Source organism: Vanessa tameamea, chromosome 14, assembly GCF_037043105.1.
Source record: "Vanessa tameamea isolate UH-Manoa-2023 chromosome 14, ilVanTame1 primary haplotype, whole genome shotgun sequence".
NCBI classification, from domain to species: Eukaryota; Metazoa; Arthropoda; class Insecta; order Lepidoptera; family Nymphalidae; genus Vanessa; species Vanessa tameamea.
The window spans coordinates 8,392,532-8,413,932 of record NC_087322.1 but is presented as its reverse complement, the minus strand read 5'-3'; the positions used below and the strand labels follow the sequence as shown (position 1 = coordinate 8,413,932).

At 30.6% G+C, this 21,401-nt stretch overlaps 1 protein-coding gene across 7 annotated transcripts in view; it reads right to left on the bottom strand.

Annotated features, from left to right (window-relative positions):
* The window catches only part of LOC113398560 (protein unc-13 homolog B), a 307,486-nt gene that overhangs the window by 11,675 nt on the left and 274,410 nt on the right, over positions 1 to 21,401 (bottom strand). The window lies entirely within an intron of this gene.

Genomic DNA, 21,401 nt, shown 5'->3' with positions numbered 1-21,401 from the left:
ACCTGTTTCAACCTAGGACCTCGGCGTCTGTAGCCTTATATGCTAGCCACTACACAAACGAAGAATTCTTATAAATACATAAATATTGTATATTCCATTGAGTAATGTATAGATTAAACACTCCAATGACTGTAGTAACTTATTCATATCAATATTGTATTTACTTAAACTCAAATTGACGTTTGAAATCACAACGCAAACCAAAAATAAATTGGATTTACGAATGTTTCATTAAAATATATACAGTTAAGTAAATACTTGTTTCAATATTTGTATTGTTTATCTAACAATAAATTAAATTATTTTATATAATATATTGTCTGTGTCCAAGTTAGCCTAACTCGTTTATGTTCATACGTGAGGGACGGTGCCTTTAAAATTATGTACAAATTAAATTTCGCTTCTTTTCATAATAATTGCTATTAAGTATGTACGATAATTTTCGAAGTTATTAATGAGACATTATTTATAGTAATTATAAATGCAAAAGTAACTCTGTATGTCCGTCTGTTACTCATACATGGCCAAACCACTGAATCACATTTGATAATATTTGGTATGAAACAAGTTTGAACCCCAAGGAAGGTCGTAGACTTTTTATGCCTAACAATCGAATGGAATCAAAAATTATATCACTGTGCAATTTAAGAAAAAAGATGACCAAGCGGATATGCCACGGATTTTCATTGTGTGTTCAGTGAGCCATTCTACAAGCACAAGGGTCGAAACATCTTAGCTTTTAAGGTTGGTGGTGCTTGGATGATGAAGGTATGATTAATGTCTACGGGCGGTGGTGACCACTTATCATAAGATAGGAAGAAAGGAAGAAAGGAAACTTGCATGTGTGTTAATCAAACCGCACTGCTCCATCAACAAAATATAACATCCCCCAGCAGTTGGACCATTCCAGGCCGTTTATACACAAAACGTTGAAATATGGGTACAATGTTTTTAAATCATAATTCGTTATTCTGAAATTGTACTGAACTCATTAATCACGATAATTGATAAATGAAATGGATAAAAAGCGTAATAATAAATGCATTAAAACGCTTATTTTCAACCGATTCGATTTATTATTCGGCTATTATGTTTTATATTTTCAATTAATTGAAAATATCGCTACTCGCTTTCAAACGTTAATAATTTAATTATATATGGAAATGAAGTTATTTAATAAATACAGCATGATGCCGCAGTAGAGGCGATATAGTCCAGTGGTTAGAACACTTGAATTTTAACCGAAGATTGCGGGTTCAGGTAAATATCACTGAATTTTAATTTGCTTAATTTATCTTTATATAGATATAAAGATAAAGATAGCTGCGAAGGAAATTAAAGAGGGAAAAATTGGAAGTCTTAGTTAATACATTTAATTTCGTTTATCCACAGTCTATAATTAGAGCACCGTGGTGAAATTAGCATCAAACCTTTTGCTTAAAAGCAGAGAAGTCTTAGTCTAGTCGTACACAAATAACAATATGTTACATTAGTGCAATATCTTTCTGTATATTTATTTTCTGATAAAACGTTGAATTGTACATAAAAGTAGAAACTAAACATAGCTATTTTATTACTACAAGTATTTAATACGGGATATTTACAATTTACGAGAGTCTCGTGTACAAGACATTCGTAGATGATGTCGAAATATCGAGCTCCACCAAATAAAAATAAAAAACATGGTAAATATCCCGTGTTTAACGTTAATTTAAAATCTTATATAGCTATTTTATTTCGTATTTGAAGTCAGTCTTTTTTTCCTGAAAACTGCTTTTATTGATTGGCTATGTGGGAATTCTCACTGAATACCAAACTACCCACTAATACCTCCACCATGGTGGGGTGTCACGGGATCACTCACGCATACAAATGTCTGTTTATATTTATATAGCTCCGTTGAATATAATTTTAGGGAAATTGAGTTGAGTTGATATAAAGATTGTGTTGAGCGTTGCAATGAAACGCTTATGATTACATACATTCATATGCATACAAATACATACATACCTACATACGTATGTATCTAAATATCAGTATTTATAATTATAAAAAATTCAAAATGAAAAAAAGATCTGCCGACATTAAAAATCGGAGTCATTATAATTTTATTCAAACGGAGACTATTAAATATGTCTAAAATATACGTATACTTGTTTTTTATTTTTGCGTGTCCGTATTTATAATATACAATCAATTGAAAAATATAAATGAAGAAGTTTCATTTAAAACTAAATAATGTAAACATTTACCGAAACGCTCCCATCAGAATTGCTTTCAATTTGTCAACCATTGCGGTTCAAATGCGATTGACAATATGCTATTTTTATTGGCAACAGTACGCTCTTTGATGGAAACGCGACAACAATGTTGAAAAATTGAGTTACTATCGATCGTCCATTACACTGGACACCACGCAATTTGCGCTAAAAAAACAATTGTTACTCACGTTACAAAGGCTGTTTTTATTTCTATATGAAGGACGACCTTAAAATATATTGAAGAAGCGAACATGTATTATCATAGTATAAACATATGGATGAGAAAAAAACATTCGTTGCCGTATAATCAACGAGGGATATTCGGTTTGATAGAACAAGGACTCTTTGTTTACTGATAATTTATTAAAAAAATCATGTATATTGAAGATAAGCAGAAAAATGCTTAAATAAATATGTTATGTTCATTTTGAATTACATTGAAATAAACTGAGTTCTTCTGGCCTTTCTGCTAACTTGTTACAGTCGACCATCATTATTTAAAATTACCTACTGCCTGATATGACTGGCGTTACCTTTACCTGTCACCTAACCTACGATTATTGTATTGTATGTAAAAGAAAAGACGCAAATACAACACTAACCTTTAAAGTTAAATAACGACGTGTGAACGTATTAAAATTTTATTAAAAAAAACACTCTTTAACACAAAAAAAAATATTTATTATTTATTTTTATATATCGGCCGCCACGAGACGCGGGCCTGATGTGTAATGTTGAAATTTAAATGTATAATTAAATAAAACCAATAAGTAAATATGCAGTAGAAGAAATAAAAACTCAGATTCGTTAATGAAATAAATTTAATATATATTTCGTAATTTTATAATATTACATTGAAACGTTTAGCGATTAAGTCAAGGATTAAGGTATGACGTCATAAGTAATTGTCATGTCATCTGCCGTCACGGCATATGAATTAGCCTTACCTACTAGTCGTGCTAATAGATATATGATATCGTATTAAAAATATGTTCATAATCTTTAAAAAAAGAAAGAAAATATATCTAACAGTTTAATGAATTTTAATGCACGTAAGTTTCAAATGAAATATATTTATAGTAATAATTTCGTGCAGGTCTAAGATAGACCCCATCGAAACCTATCCAGAATTATAGATAGTTAAAAAATAATTTTTTTTTTTAGTCGACAACATATATCCGCAAAATTCGTATAATCCGGATATTTCGATATTAAATCCATAATATTCAATGACATGAAGTTCAACCGGCAGCCATGTTTGACGTTTACGGATGCGTTCAGTAAGTGTGATCCAAATAATAATTTCGTGCATAAATTATTAATAAATGATAAACTGAATTTGTTGAGTTTTATTTATTTTACCCGAGTGATTTCATCCAGTAGATTAATATTTTAATAACTCAATAATCCACTCATACACATTGCGGACATAGCTAGTGAATGATAAAAATTCCTTTCAATGTCAGTTACAAAAACAAATACGTGAAACATTTTTTAATTAAAGGACAAACTTGTGTCACGTGTTCATGATTGGATTAACGACGATGCGGCAAACTGATGATAGTGCAAGTATTCTGCCATTTTGTTTTGCTGACTAGCGTTTTATTATTGAATACGAAATTGTTAGTCACTTTGCAAATGGGTCACATTTATGCTAAAGCGTTAAATGATTTTAATTCTTACGATTATTATTATAAGTTTTACAAAAATAATATCAATTTAACTTTAAATATTTGTATGCGGTTTTGTGAATTTTAGTTATTTAAACGGTCAAATGTTAGTTATTTGGTACTCAAAGTGTATATCGTTCTGTAGGTAATACTTGGATACAGAGTTAAATCAGAAATGCTTGACAATTTTTATTTTAAAAATATACATGTCCTATATATACATATTTGTAATTTTTATTTATTCATTTAGCTTCTGAACGCTGCTTCGCCTACACGTGTGGACGACGGGGTTGTTGTGTTGGTATATGTTAAATAGCCTTAGATATATTAAATCTGGGTAAATGCTGTCTCTATTCAAAATTTGATCAAAATAAGCATAAGCAACTTTCGCGTGATACACTTTTATAATTCTTGTAGGATTTTATAAATTATATAATTTTTTGAAATTATCGGACATTTTTCAGATTGTAAACAATTCTAATTTTAAAAATGTGTTGGATTGATTTTAGTCAAAATCTGGAAACTGTAAGACGGAACTATATGAAAGTTGTAACTCTTAATACATTAACTAAAAAAAAAAAACAATTTAGGTAACGTTAAACGAACAAAGAGGTTGAATTGTCACGTTTTATTTTCACAAAATAACCTTATCAGATATTTTCAGCAAAACAAAACGTGGCCAAACGTTTGGTTAAAAATTTACTACTTTGTAACTAACAAAATTTGGCGGCTACGTCTTTTATTATGGAAATCCAACGACGGGGTCCCGGAATTAATAATCAAATAATAATAAATTAACAGAGGCGTTTAAACAAGGCGGCAAGTTGATTGTTTTGCTGCAAAAGCACTTTCCTACTTATAATAAAATATAAGGTTCTAAAAGGACGTTTAAAACGAAATTAAATGTCGTTTTAAAACTGTTATAATATTTTAATTTAACTTACTTAATTCAGAACTTTTGATGCATGATGTTATATTTTTACAGTATAATATTAAAAGTAAATACTTTGTTTGTTTACCAAGAATATTATTTCGAAAAATTTTAATCAATAAAGTGTCGTTATTAAAAATGCTCTGCGTGTCGTACATGATGCCGCTATTGAGTTATGAATAATTATATGTTTCGTAGTATAATACAATTTATTTAACCACGACGAAAAATCAATACATTACACGTACAATACACGTATTTTTTATTTGTATTTGTATACGTTACGTTTCAGAACTGTCAGTACTCTTTTATCTAGTATTTGTCAACAGATTTTTTTTTCGTTTGACAATTGAAGAGCTCTACAGCTAACAATATTTTTTCTTAAATGAAAGTAGAAAAAAAGTACTACTTCGTAATTAAAAATAGTTTTTCATTGCATGCAAATAATTAATTAGAATAAAATAATAATAATTCACTTATTAATAATAAAATTAATATTCTTATTATTATAAATGTAATATCATCTTTTTAAACCATTACTGTGTTATAGTAGTGGCGAAAACTCACTCACAAATTGAAATCTAAACAATTTAAAATTGTAAACATACGTTGTAAAATAAGATAATGTGTAATTTTATCTATTTCGAACGACGAGAACGAACTTTGTCATGTGGTTTTCATACCGTGTGTAGTCTATATTAACTCGAATATATTTTTCATAACGCTCCAATAGAAGTATAACTTCAAAAAGTACGAAACAGGCGAATATGATTACTTATGTTACCGACTTTAGATATTTAGATTTTGATTCATCGTTTGTTTGTTTCAAATTATATCCTACAAATATTTTAGTATTTAAAATGATTATTTCCGTTTAGATTTAAATATTTATTTGATTAATAATATGGTTCTTATTTTGACTAGAAATTAAGCTTATTAATTAAAGTCGGACAACCGGCCTAACGTTTGGCTAGATACGAACAATAAAGGCGTGCTGACAAATAAATACCTATTTTATAAAAGTTGTAAGGGATTTTAATTATAATTATAATTAACATGAAAAAGTAAAGTGTATTAGTGAAAAATAAAGTGTTGTGCAGTTTGAGTGATTAAAATAATAAGTTCGTAACATTTAGTTAAATTTAAAATAATTACGATCATTGCGCGAACACTAGTTAATGAAAATGGATGTTGGCTTCGAAAGAATTCGAAAGAAAGATGAGAAGAAGGAAGAAGAAAAGAAACGAAACATTCCTGGAAAGAAAAATACCGATTATCATGTAAGTTGGTACTTAAACGTATTTACATATGTAGAAGGTTTTTAGATTGCAGCAGCAGTTCAACTTCAATACCATTCGCCTTGACAATTAGTCCGCCTTGACAGACAGAGCAACGTCCGCCTGTTTTTGCTAGTACAAATATAAAGGGGATAGATCTGATTTATGAACTTCTATAAGACGTTAAACGTAATATTTTTGGTGTACTATGGACAAAATTTGGTAGGACAATAAATACTTACTAATTTTTCAGGCAAATAATGTAAAAATCTTTAGCCTGTAAGAAATGAAAGTTAGTTATCACAATAAAATATTATTGCAATAAAACTAACCCACCCGATATAAATGTTAAATAAAAGATATCTCAACTTGCAAATCAAACTGGGACGAAAGTTCGTAAACACCAATTTGCGCAAAGATCGTATCTCGAAAAAAAAAAGTTTTCCAAAGTTTCAATTTAATTTATCCAGCAAATTCCGAGCCAATCGTGGTTAACTTTTATTTATTCAATAATGTTTTGCGCAGTAAAAATATGTTCATAATCAGAGGAACATTGGTATTTTTATAAGGGAATTGGTGAAACGTTTTAGTCGACTTACGTTGTAAAATTAGTCTCCAGCCTTTTCAAGTCTTTTTATTTTATCGGGTTAGTATATATATTTGTCTATTCTGAAGATTCAATATAAATTTTGATGAAATAAATGATGAAAACGGATGAGTGAATTCGGATAACACATCCTACATCCATACTTACAAACTTTACCTTTTAGAATATGGAAGATTACATCTTCGAATTACCTACCAACCGAATTGACCTAAAAAATTAAGGAGGTTATCAAATTGTGGATATTGATTTTTTTTGTATTTCGGAGAAGCGAGGTCATACCAGAATTAAGAAAAAAGAAGTGTGTCGTGGATTGGAATGAATTTGCTTTCGTTATAAAGTACTAGCTTCTGCCCGCGACTTCGTCCGCGTAGATTTCGGCTTTGTGACAGGATTGCGTATCTCAAACGGAAATCAAAATAACCCATAAAGATACAAAAACATTTTTTTTTAAATAAATAGAAGAAGATGAATTTTTTAAACTTTGCGAAAATTATGTAAACTTTATAACACTATACAGATCGTGGATGTGATGTAAATAGTTATATTATGACTTGATTTTTGATTTTGTAAATTTATTTACCGACAATTTTTTTTAAAATTTCGACCGAATCTGTAGGTGTACATTGAATATTTTTTAAAAATTCAAAGCTTATTATATTTTTATATGTTTAATAGCGGTCCCCGCGACTCCGCCCGCGTGGATATCGGTTACCGCTGCAAAAAGTCTACCCAGGAAAGACACGGTTAGCAAAATGATTCCCAGGTCAATTCACAGACACCTACACTAACATCGACGACGCAGTCATTATCCGCAGGCGGTATAGATTACCTTTATGTGGATGTTGAAGTTGTTAATGATGAAAATATTTAAATTTAATTAATACTAAGTTTTCACTTCTGCGGGTAGTCCCGGAGTGCAATCCGTTGTTTTTAGGATAGATAACTAAAGCGATTATTGTAAACCTTCTCTATAAACAACATTTGACGTTAAATTATTTTCAGGTAACAAAATATACTGATGGTCGGGAGCCCCGACCCGTGATAGGACAATGTAAAGTTGCCCATGCGTAAAACGTTCTTTTCGTACATTCAATTCCTAATTTGAATGTTTGGCCCTGGGATTATTTTATCGTTACTGCGAAAGAATTTTTTACTGGAAATTGGAGCCTTGGGACTTGAGGACTCATTTGTATTCTTGGTATATGAGCTAATTCACCAGCTGCAGAGCCGGTGATAATAATCTTCATACATATAACATAATCAGCCTGTAAATTTCCCACTGCTGGGCTAAGGCATCCTCTCCCGTTGAGGAGAAGGTATGGAGCATATTCCACCACGCTGCTCCAATGGGTTGGTGGAATACACATGTGGCAGAATTTCGTTGAAATTAGACACATGCAGGTTTCCTCACGATGTTTTCCTTCACCGCCGAGCACGAGATGAATTATAAACAAATTAAGCACATGTAAATTCAGTGGTGCCTGCCTGGGTTTGAACCCGAAATCATCGGTTAAGATGCACGCGTTCTAACCACTGGGCCATCTCGGCTCTAATAATCTTCGCTACTATTAAATTATCTTTTAGCTCCTTTATAAGAAGTCTCGTGTTGTATTACACATGTTGGGGGGGGGCTTACATTTCTGAGAAGCATTATCGGCGTGCCAAGTTTTAACTACAGTTCATGAGGTGGTAGCCCAGCGGAGTTCAGAGAATTTAAAAATTCCTGGAGGTAGTGCACTGCGTCCTCGATGTTAGTGACGGTGTCTATGGATTTATAGCACTTAACTTCACCCGGTACTTTCTGCATAATTAAATTGTTTATTTCGTTGACTGTTTAATTCCTGGGAGAAATTATTTTGATAAGGATTAATAGCATGAGTAAAATAAATGCGTTTAAATGTAGTCCAAAAAAAATTCAAGATATTTAAATAAAAAAATGGTTGTTGTGCCTCACTCGACATAGATAGGTATAGTGTGTCGCGGTCTTTTTTGTAGATATTTATAAGATCTACAATTAATTTGAACATTTTATGGTCCTTTCTTTTATAAAGTATATATTAAATAACAGACAATTAAATAAATAACGTAAACGTAACGTAACGTAAAAAAATTACGACGTTTAAGAATAATTCAATAACAAGAAATAAAATTGTTATTAAAAATCCGGTATGAATTAAATCAACAACAAAGAATAAGTTTAAATAATTTTATACAAAACCGTATTTAACAGAAAGAGCCAGAGAGAGAGAGAGAGAGAGAGAGAGAGAGAGAGAGAGAGAGAAAGAGAGGGAAAGTTCGCCTGAAGGGGTACAATGCTTTTTCCTTACGTGACGTATAATGCTAGTTCACTCGACTGTTAGTCGCGTAAAAAAACTTCGTTCCAATAATAGTTACTACTATAGCAGCCGGGACTATAATGGTGGAAAACTGTGGAGTTCGACACTTATTTCTTATAAAACACGACATTTAATTTGAGAAGCGCGTTAAAATGGATTACATTACATGCATATTAATAAATACAATAGACATTGCAGTCCTTTTGGCAACTATAAATTGGAAAATATCATTTAGGTACGCTTCAATGGAAAATGTAATCAAAATATGATTTGAAGTTTTTGGTTGCAGCGTTTTTTTTTATATATATATATTTTAATAATATGCATTTTGCCAATTGGAACACTTTTTTTTTAATTCAAATTTGATTGATTGTTACTACTACAAAAGATACGAGCATTGTCTTTCTGTAAGAACTTCGTATCTCACTTGTGAAATGTGGAAAAATGACTCAAGCTATTTTATACATATGTTAAACGTTATAATTATAATTGTCGATGTCGCATTTCACTTTCTGACATTTCAAAGTCATATTTTGCGCTGTGTTTCGACTTTCTCACTTATATTGACTAAAGGATTTTCATAATACGATTGATGAAATTTAGTAAGCTTATAGGGATCGCTTATACTATTCCAATACGACGTTTCTTTCTTATTTTTTTTTCTATATTTTTATTGTTGTAAGTTCCCAAGTACTCGTTAACATTTAGTTTAATTTATGCAGGAAGCGAAAATCTTTTGTTATTTATACACTTTATTTAAAGCGATTGTTTACTAAAGGTTTCTCGAATTTGCTTGTTACATAAAGGCTTAATGTTAATTTCGGCTATTTCTTTCCTATTTCTGTAAAAAAAACGTAGGCAATTAGTACACTTCCCAGTAATTTATTCAGTATGAGACATTTTAAAAAGGAGTTTTATCTTTTGTAATTATTCTTCCGGAATAACAGTTAGCAGCTGCTTGCGTCAACTCTTAATTGCTTTACATGTGAGGTTTTACGACTGTGGATAATTTATATTTCATTAATGCTACAAATGCTCATTACGCTTAATCGTTTGAAAGAGGATATCATTTTTATTTTAGAGTGTTACCAAAAACGTTTTGATTATAGTTGATGATCATTTGAGCTATAATTAATGGACTTAGATCCGCATGGGTTGTATGAAAACCGTTTTTAAATCCTATCGTTTAGGACAACTCGCGCATATTTACATCCATTCAAACAGAAAAATAAAGCGTAAATTCTACAGGCTTGCAAGAGTGACAACTGAAAGAGGCCATTATAATTACAGTATTTATAGATATCGGAATATTTTAATTTCATTATTTCTCGTCATCAATTTTCTTTTCTTTCTGTCGTCTTTGCTTTTATTTGCTCTTAGACAATATAAGCAGATTTTGACAGGTATTGTTTACATTTTTGAAGATAATAAAAGAAAAACTCGATGTTGTTTTGATGATAAGATACTTTCAGCTTCTTGAAGTTTTTTATAAAAAAATTTGGGTGTAAAGTATTTATTACCAAAAATTTCCTTTCGTTGACACAAGTGTGTGTGGATGAATATAATTGTCTTTTGCTAACGCACACATTGATTTATTTTTGGCTTCAATTGTAATCGTTCATTAGATTCAACTATAACTCTTTAGTCTTACAACTCGCAGACGCCTTAGACAGTATGTGGCAATTAACGATTAAATTCTCTGAATAGGTTAAATAATTTGCAAATGTTTCGAGTAAAACGGAATGTTAGCAATTGAAGTACACATTCGTTATTGGAGTTCATTAAAACTAACGAACTATAAGTTTTGTTAATAATTTAATATTCTGAAAAATATTTTAATGACGTTCAAGTATGAAAGCCAAATTCGTTTTCTTTTAAAATGAGTTATAAACAAAACTCCTCACTTAGAGTTATGCACTACAACACAACTAAAACAACCGAGCCCACCAAGATAATACATATCTTGGTTTGCGTGAAAACTGTTGGCTACAATTTCTTTCGACGCGTTTTGACTGTCTATAGACAGTCCTAGACAGTCAATAATCAAAGGTTCTCTCAAATATATTTTTATATGACAATCAGCAAAAATAAATACTTAAACAATGCCTTAGTTAAAAAAAACGTTACAAGTTAGGCTTGGAAATATATACCTCAGATCTAAAAACAACCGGCCAAAAGGATATCAGCGTATTTTTTTTAGAGGATCAACATAAGGATTTTTTTTAAATATTATAAACCTAGTTATGTTTTATCACAGTGACATATTATACTATTAATATTTGATGATCGAGATTGATTGTAATAAAATATATAAGCATGTGAAATAAAACATTGTGTGAGTTTAATATTAAATATATGTACATAATTTAAGAGGATTTTGCATTTATCAGAATAGCAATGTTTTGAATATTTATTTTGTTTTTGAGATAGGTGAAAATAGGTTACCTGATATAAATATACACAATTTCTTACTTCCCCAAAGCGCCACTAACCATAGGAACTAAAATTATATGTCCCTTGTGCCTGTATTTACACTAGCTCACTAACTTTACATATATAATTATATAACGATAAGTGATATTGAGTACTTTTCAACTACAACTACAACAACTACTTTTTAACTACAACATTTCTTCAAAAATACTAGAAAGTATTGGCTTCCATAACAGAATATTATTTTCATAGTTGTTTTTTTTTGTTTTATCATAATACTATTTAATAATTACTAAAGATGATTTAATTAAACTAATAAATCCATGATATAACTAAGCAGTGATGCATATAATTAATAAATATATTTTTAGATTAATTCAGTAAAAAAAATCGTAAGTATTTAAATGAAAAAACTAAATAGCAATTAGAAGTCCAAGTCTAAGGAATCCATGTTCTTAATTCGTATAATTTCCTCGGAGGAGTCGTGCCGATATTTTTGCTTTTAATTAAGGAACCTTTATAAATCAAGAGAAGATAAATTAGTTTAAACGCAACCCCTTAACGGGAAGGCGAATGAGGTGTTTTAATATACGCACATTTCGCGCCTCAAATTTATTCGATTCATCAACTATTCTTGTTACGTGGTATTTAATTAACAGGCCTAATAAAGTTTTCTTGTAACTAATTAACAAATATAGGATTAATTCTTTGATTGCAATTAATTTTTATTAATCATCAAGTCGATCTGATAATGCAGGACGACAGTGGAATTGTTGATGATTACCTTTTAAGTTTGTTGTTATTGGGTGTAACAGTTGTAAGCTACTGACAGTATTTTAAGTAATAAACTACATATTATAATGCGACATTACTTATAAAAATTGAGGAGCGAGTGAATAGTGAAACACATATTTCTCTCTTTCTAATAATACATATTATAAATGCGAAAGTAACTCTGGCTGTTTTTTTCTCTCTTTCTGTTTACCTCTTAACGCTTAAACCGCTGAACCAGTTTAGATTAAATTTGAAATATATCCGTATAGTTTGAGTCCCGAGGAAGCTACTTTTTTAATTTAGCCCTTGAAAAAATAGGGGTAACGGTTTATGTGCTATAGGTAAAGATTTCACATTTTATAAATTACACGCGGGTGAAGCGGCAGGTTCAGCTGATATCAGTATTATTCTTAACCATTCACGAATGTAGCTTTCGAACATGGAAAGATAATTTAGAATTTAATTATTAGTTTCGGTGATTACCCCTTACATACAAACACACATATTTGTCCTCTTGACAATATTAGTATAGATGACAATATGAGTATACATTTTATTATATCATATAGCTGTTACTTATTACTTAGGTACCAAAATCATGCCGCTATGCTTAATTTTATTATGATGAGTTATATAGATCTATTTACTCAGGAAGACGCGCCCCCTCCACGCAAAATTGTAGACTTGGATTAGTATAAGTGACACTCGTGCTTATGATATATCCTAATGTGCGTGAAAAGACTAATATAAAAATTAAGATAGCAAAACAAATGAAAAATTAGCTTAGATTTGCTATAGTACTGCGGTAGTTTAACTCGATGAACAGATCCTCATCACAATTGCCATCAAAGACAGATAATTAATAGTATTAGGTAAGTAGGTTTCTTGTGTAATCGCATAAAAAGGAAAAGTTCCGCTTAGTTTCTTTCGCCTCTTCTCAGGTCTGAGGTCTGATCTTTCCGAACAGGTGGTAAACATTTTTTTTCCGGATAAATAATAAGTAAGTGGAATACTTCTATGTTGAAAACAGATTTTAGACTAAAATCATGATTGTTCAATAACAATGCTCAAATTTGGAGTACGAGTACGATGAGTTTATGTTAAATTGTGTGACAAGTATCTCTTTTCCTTCCTAACGATTTATTGCGGAACATATCCATCACGTTGCTTCGCTGGGAAATGGATGATATTTATGTTTGAGAATTACTTCCACCCCAAGAAAATTCAAAATATTTTTCTTATCCAACAAATAAAAGATGATCTATTACGCCACAGAGTAAATAATACTTAAATCGACCTATTTTATTTCGTAACCTTAAAAAAAAATAATGGTATTGAATCTTCTACATACATTCTTATATAACAATAAATGATATTTAGTACGGTGCGGTAATTTATATTTAAAGATTTATTTCATACGAACAAGTGAGTAAATGCCTTTAAACACACGGACAAAATTTCTTAAGAATATTTGAAGTTATTGGCTTAAACATAGTCCTAATTTCGCAGTGATCATATTTTTTATAAAATGTTTTAATTATATATTTCGTAATAAAAATAATAATTTATTTAAATGGTATCAAATCAAGTATGATTACATTAATTATATTTCATCAAATTTGATATAATCTAATATAGCACAAAGGATATACTTCGGTTTAACGAACTTTATTTATTTTTTTTGTTCAAAAGTAGTTTTTATAAAACGTCCTACTTCGCTCTATAAGCTATTTCTACGCAATATTAATAGAATCCATTCCTTCGATCCTGAGTGATTGATGTTTGTTACATTTAATTTTGCAAATTCAACTATCCAAAGTAAGTGACGTAGTGTAATTTATTTTGGGTAAAAACTTTAAGTAAAAACTTCTGCACATTCAAACACACTTCCGTATTTTTAATATTGCTAAGAGGCTTAATAATAACAAATATCGACATTTAAATATCTTCAATACGCTAAAAGGACTTTTATATAGAATTATTGCCTCATTAAAATTGGGCAATAAAATGCGTTTTTAGATACACTTAGCATCTGACGCTGATAAATCAGGATTCAAACTTCAATGAAATTCAACCATAAGATCAAATTTATTCGTAATCTAATAATACGATGTAAATCTGGGATCTAAAGATTTTCTGGAAAATGTAGGCTCAGATCGGTCTTCTGCAAAGCTTTTATAAGTCATCGTATATATTCGCCGTTGATTCTTTACTGTAACTTTTTCGCATTATAGATATACTATTGAATATGTGATTTATAATAATAGGGGGATAAGGTATGTTACTTATTCTAATACGCTGCCCCAATTCGGTTTGATAGAATATTTGATATGTAGGTTTTCTCCCAATGTTGTTTGCGAATCCAGATCACGAGAATAATGAGCTGCTGTCGTTTTTAGGTACCCACGCTTCATATATTCTACCGCCAAATAGCAATACTTATTATTATTGTATTCCGGTTTGAAGCAGTGAGCCGTGTAACTTCAGGGGACATAACATCTTAGTTCCCGAGTTTGGTGACACATTAGGGATATGAGGAATGATTCATATTTCTTATGTATCAAAGTCAGTTTGGCAGTGATGACCACTAACTACTAGGTAGTCCAATCACCACACCACCGAACAATATATGTATATGATACGTATGACGAAAAGTCTTCGTTTAAGATTTACCTGTTCGATCCACTAGATCATTCTACGATTAATGTTATTACACTGTCTCCGTGGTTGATTCTTTGTTACTAAAATATTTTATATATTGACATGTATTCATTTTCAATAAAAAAAAAAAAATTAAAACTAGTGATTACTATACTACTAGATACATTGCTGTTATGTGGCTACTCCAAGTGTATACATTTGCTAGATAAAGCGCAGACCACAGCTTAAATACTTGTTATATGATGCATCTTTGTGGAATAAATTTAATTTTAACTTATAACGCGTCTTCAAAACTAAAAAGAAATTAAACGATGTTTCAAGTTTATAGACTTCAGAGACGAGAGATTCAATTTAAGAATAAGTACCGCATTTTATTTTAACTTTCTACATTTATTGTCATAATGGCCACTTATTCGTGTTTTTCTCAATAAACTGTATCTATTTTATTTTATTGCTTAACATAAAATATATTTCTATAGACAATATTCGGGAATAACGCGTATAGATTTGCTTAAAAGTATATTTCGATCCACTCGCGACTTTTAATCTTGACTATTTGGGTCAAAATCATAGCATTTTTTTCTTTATTTCATATCTAGAAACGAATTATTTAACTCGCGTTACTTTTGTCTCCAGATAAAAGCAAGTTATGTTACCAGGATCGTATGAAAATCTACACGAATATACAATTCGAGGGTAATTTTATCAGATTACAAAAATAGGAGATGTATCTTGGGACGCAGTTGGAACGAAGTTGCTTTCGATATATATTATATGTTAAATAACACTATTTAATATTCTATTTCTATTCTAACTTATAATTACAAAGTTCAAGAATACGTATATAAAACCGTATGTAATTGAAAGAGTCGCCCAGAGAGGGCATAACGCTTCTTCCATACATGACGATTTCTGCAAGTAAATTATACTGTAAGCCGCGTAAAAGTAAGTTCCAAAAACAATAGTCGTGTTCGATTAAATTATTTAATCGGATTCAAGCTTAGATTATTTCTATATCAAGATAGAGTGTTGCATTACAGAATAAACTAAAACAAACGAGCCAACTATTTTATATCGATGTGCGTGACAGCTACGCTTGATACTCGCCGGACGTCGTACTACTTTACCAGTGTGCGTGTACTTAGGGTACAACAGTTGGCCACTATTTTTATTCGACTTGTTCTCAGCTTTGAGCTACTATTTATATAATTAATTAAGCCGCAGTCCTATTGTCTCATGTTTTTTATATAAGTATAAAATTTATTGCGTGTGACAGAAGCTCAAATTTGCAATGTACACTGGCACAGTCCCGCATATTTTTATATTGACTTAGTTGATTAAGAAACAAATCAAATTAAACAAAAACTTTTATAAGTAAGTATAGTCTTTAAAATTTCAAAATTTTGTCTACACTTCAATAAAGTCAAAAGCCAGTCAACCCCGGCCAGGCTTGAAGCCAATACCGCCACGCAATTTCAGCGACTTCTAAACGTACATACTTGACATTTCAAGAGGCTTTGAACGACATAAATGTTGCACACCATGGATCGTTGCCAGCGCTTTGAAAATTACTGTGAAAAAGGAATTATTTTAAAATGATACTTGATCAGCGTATAACACAGACTAAGAGTATAATTAATATAAAAATATTTAAAAAGATTCTCAGCCGAACTTACTAGAAGAATTTGTTTGTTAATTAGTAATATTGCAAGTACACGTGCAACGTAATATTTTTACAGATAATACTGCTATTAGTACGTTCGGTGATTTATAACTTTTTTTTGTCACATTCATCTTACTTCACTAGACAAGAATGCTGGTCGCGAGATTTTTGTTGAAATGTTCAAAAAAAACCTAATTTCCTTTGTCAGGAGTATGTTTTGCCGAACGCCTGACAGTCGTTGGCGTGTTTTGTGTGATTTATGTGGATACTTAAAGCGAAAACATTTTATTATATTGCTACGTAAGTTCTTTACTTTGGCTTAGGCTTAAGATTTTATTGAACAAGCAATTTAGGTTATTTACTTTACATTTTTACATAATATTAAATTTCAATTTTGGATGTTTTTCATTTACATTGAATAACCGATGATCAAATGAAATATTTATAAACTAATGTACTGTCGTCTTCAAAAATGAAATAAAAAATTGTTCAGTGATTATGTACAGCCAACCACAAAATAATTTGTGTTACCAGAACAATTAATTAGAGTGCAAATTGGTAGAATTAAACGTCCCATTGTTCGCAAAAAAATTTATGATTAACATTGTTCACTTCATAACAAAATCTCTATCGAATTTTTCATCCTCTTTCGATATAAAATATCGTGACATTCTTTTGTAAGAATTAATATTGGCTCGGTGATGAGGGTCCAACGAATATGCTGCTTGTTTTTTTAACGTTATTAAAATTTATATTCAACACTTGCATTGTTCCTTTTTAATTTTCTGTTATTCTTTCATAGATATTTCAATTTTACTGTTTAATATTTATGAAAAGCTTGTTCGCAAAGTTTTTATTGAAGAATTGAGACTGAGAATTATGAAAACTGTAAGCTGAACCAGAATGCCGTCTATTTTACAATAATTAAAAAACAATATATATAATTTAATTAATGAATGTAATATTTAATTAAAATTGAAGCGCCTGCAGACGTTTAGTAGTATCACATACAATGCGACAAAAAGTTTCGTAGTATTTGTAGTCAAATAAATTGGCCGTATAAAAACATCGTTCAGAAATTGCTGTCTGCGAACATTGGCCGCCGTAGGCTAGCGAGAATACATAGATTATAACTAGATGTTAAAAATTTAAATTGGATTATCGTTTGGTTAGAAAGGCACACTTGCCTTTTAACACCTAACGAAATATTCTTATTTTTTTTTTATTTTTTGCCTGAATCATAATTATAAGAATTGTATTATTTTTCCAAATTCTTATAATGTTGCTAAGCGTGCGATTTAAGCTGTTCATACCTTTCTTTAGTAACCAACTTCTCATTCCTCAAACCAAAAATAGCAAGACAAAGCGATATTTTTAATTAAAACAACTTATGCATAGATGGTACAAAAAAGTAGTAACAACATATTACGTCTCATTGCAGAGCAAAGAGCTCCTCTTGTGAACAAGGTTTGAAGTTTATTCGGTACAGTTTTCTTTTCAATGCTAGATTTACATTAAAGCAATCCATGACGATTCAAAAGTACTTTTCGCACTACACTTCTTCAATATTTTAGGCAGATTTTCCACCTTTCCACGTGCAAGTTTACTTACCAAGTTATCTTCCACCGCCAAGCACGACATGAATTATAAACAGAAATTAAGTACAAAAAATCTTAGTGGTACTTGTCAGGATTTGAACCCGCAATTTATGTATCAACTCACTCACGACCTGTAACATATTGTCAATTGGTCTGATTGCAAGTTGGTACGTCCCCACAATCGCTTATTCGTTTTTAATAGATGCCCATGAAGAAAAGATATCTTCTTTTAATACAGGTTATTTTATAAAATCAAAAAAATACTCGTAAATTAGAATTTTTGGGAATCAAACTCAAACTGAAATTCCTTTATTCAATATAGAAGCATTACACTTACTTATTTATAGTCAAATTAAACACTACCACCGGTTCGGAAAAGGAAACACTCTGACCTGAGAAGAACCGGCGAAAGAAACTCAGCGGGTCTTTTTTTTTGTCAATCGAATTAATTTGATTAGGTATATATTACCTATTATACTATACATAAATTCACTATAGGCTCAACGTCACCATTACTGTTTCCAAGCGTATATGCGAAAAAAGCTGTATATATATATATACACTCATATATACACAGACAATTACATACAAAAATACATAAATCTATAAAAACTTCCAGATATCTGGAGTTATTTTAAAATTTTGAACAATGAAAATCGCGATTTGATAGGAATTAGTAAAAAAAGTACTAATATGTTTTATTGCACTAAAAATATAGAATAACAAACAAAGATAAACTTTACAAAATTATGTACAAAAGGCGGTCTCATCTCTTAAATAGCGATCTCTTTCAGGCGACCTTTGGGTAGAGGGCTTGTACTTAAAGTTACGGTGAGGAGGTTTACAAGAGTCCACATAAATTAATTAAAAAAATATATATTCTTATTAGATTTCATTCTCGCTGCAAGTCAATGAATGATGATACCCTTAGTGTACACACAGGTAGGGCTTTGAAGGTTGACTGTGTTAGGTACCAACAAACAGCACTATTTTGTATTTCTGTGTTTCGTTTTTAAGGGATATTGAGATAATTTGATTATAGTGACAATTTTAATAGTAATTTCCAATGTTGACAGTTGGTGTTAGATTTATATCTATAATAATATATTATATATATAATATATTATAATAGATATAAATCTGAGTTCAAATAAAATGAAATAAAAAATAAATCAACCTAACCGTATTATATTTTGTGTATTTATAACAATAACAACGTATCTTTATTTCTGATATTCTGCCATTATCACGTATCAAGCCCACCGTGGCTAAAAGCCAAGAACATTTTAAAGGCCCTTTTGATGATCCGACATTTATAATATTGTATTATAAAGAGTAAAAATTTGTTTATTTGTATATATACATTCTAACTAAAAACCCAATTTAAAAAATAATAATTAGTAGAATATTACATAGAGAGTTCTATAGAGTATATCATATCATTTTATTTATTAATAAACGGAACCCATGTGGAGCCGCGCATGTCGCTAGTGACATGACTATATGTATATTATTTATTAGGTAGGTATTTATGGGCAGTACTTATCATCAGGTACCCTGCATAAAAATAAATAAAATCTGTCAAGAAATGTTAGTCCTAACATGCATGACAGAACGTAATATATCAAAATTAAAAACATTTTTACTAAATATTACGTAATTAATTGTCACGCAAGAAAGTGATTATGAACCTAATGAAGTCATCGCACTTAATATAAATAAATAATAATTGGCTAAGATGTAATTTTTGTTGATTCCTAGTATGCATAGAAGTTAATAAGCTCTTCTGACGCTAATTACAATTAAAAGGGTCGAACGCAAGCAAGTTTTAATTGCATTACTTCTCACCTAGTATGAGGCAGCACATTTTATCTACACACGTAAAACTGTTGCGACACCGTGTACATGTTTTTTTTTTTTTTTAATATTTTTTATGCTGAGAACATACGACGTAAGCCCATTGTGAGAAATTTAAGTTTTTATTTATTTAAAATCATTGGTGTATTGAGTGTGCATATATGGAAGTGTTATTTTAAATAGTATATGTGCCATGGACGTATGATCATCTAGACGATACATAACAATAGTTTGAGTTTGTTTATTACTTACTAATAAGTTTCATTTATTAAATATCATGATCAAATTTAGTCTCGATCGCTCTAAAGGCCTGTCCACATTTCTTGGTGGGCTTTGTGTAAGCCCGCCTGGATAGGTACCACTCATTCACCAGATATTCTACCGCCAAACAATAGTACTCAGTATTGTTGTGTTACGGTTTGAAGGATGAGTGACCCAGTGTAACTACAAACAAACATTTAAATTCCTAAGGTATGTGGCCCATTGTCTATGGGCGGTGGACAACTTAGCATCAGGTGGCCCATTGGCTCGTACCTGTATCATAAAAAAACCGTTGACCCAATCGTAGCTCTAGTCTAATTTCTTATGTAATTGAACTACGCACTCCTAACAATAGCATGTATAGATACTTACAAGACATATATATATATAAAAACATTCACTATTATTATTATATATTTTTTTACATACATTAGCAGCCTGTAAATTTCCCACTTCTGGGCTAAGGCCTCCTCTCCCTTTGAGGAGAAGGTTTGGAGCATATTCCACCACGCTGCTCCAATGCGGATTGTATTCCACATACACATGTGGCAGAAGCTAGTTAAGTTATTATATATTTTAGTGGTAATTAAATGAAATAAATATTAACAGCCTCAAAATTCAAAAGTGCTTACATATTTTAAATATTAGTATAAATTACTGATTATTTAAAGACACCATATTATGTGGTTCGTTGTGTTAGTTTCGTGATTGAATATAAATTATTTATAAATCAAACGAATTGAATTCAAAACATGAAATAAAAAAAAAACCTTTAATCACGTTACAACACTTTAAACGCGTAATACTTATTTAGTTCGATACATCGATTAACAAGATTGTCGACGAAGACATAGTGTGTACTCGTTTTAAGTGATGCGATGCTAATTAAATTACCTTAATTGCTTGTTAAGGAACTTAGTAACAGTTTTGTACGTAAGTAACTACCGTTACTCGTATAATCGCGTTTAGTATTTAATAATGTTCTAGTCAAGTTACGGTCAATCTTGTAGATTAGCCATCTGAGTAGTTTTATTATACTGCGAATGTAAGTGCAGAGTGCAGGTTTATTTCC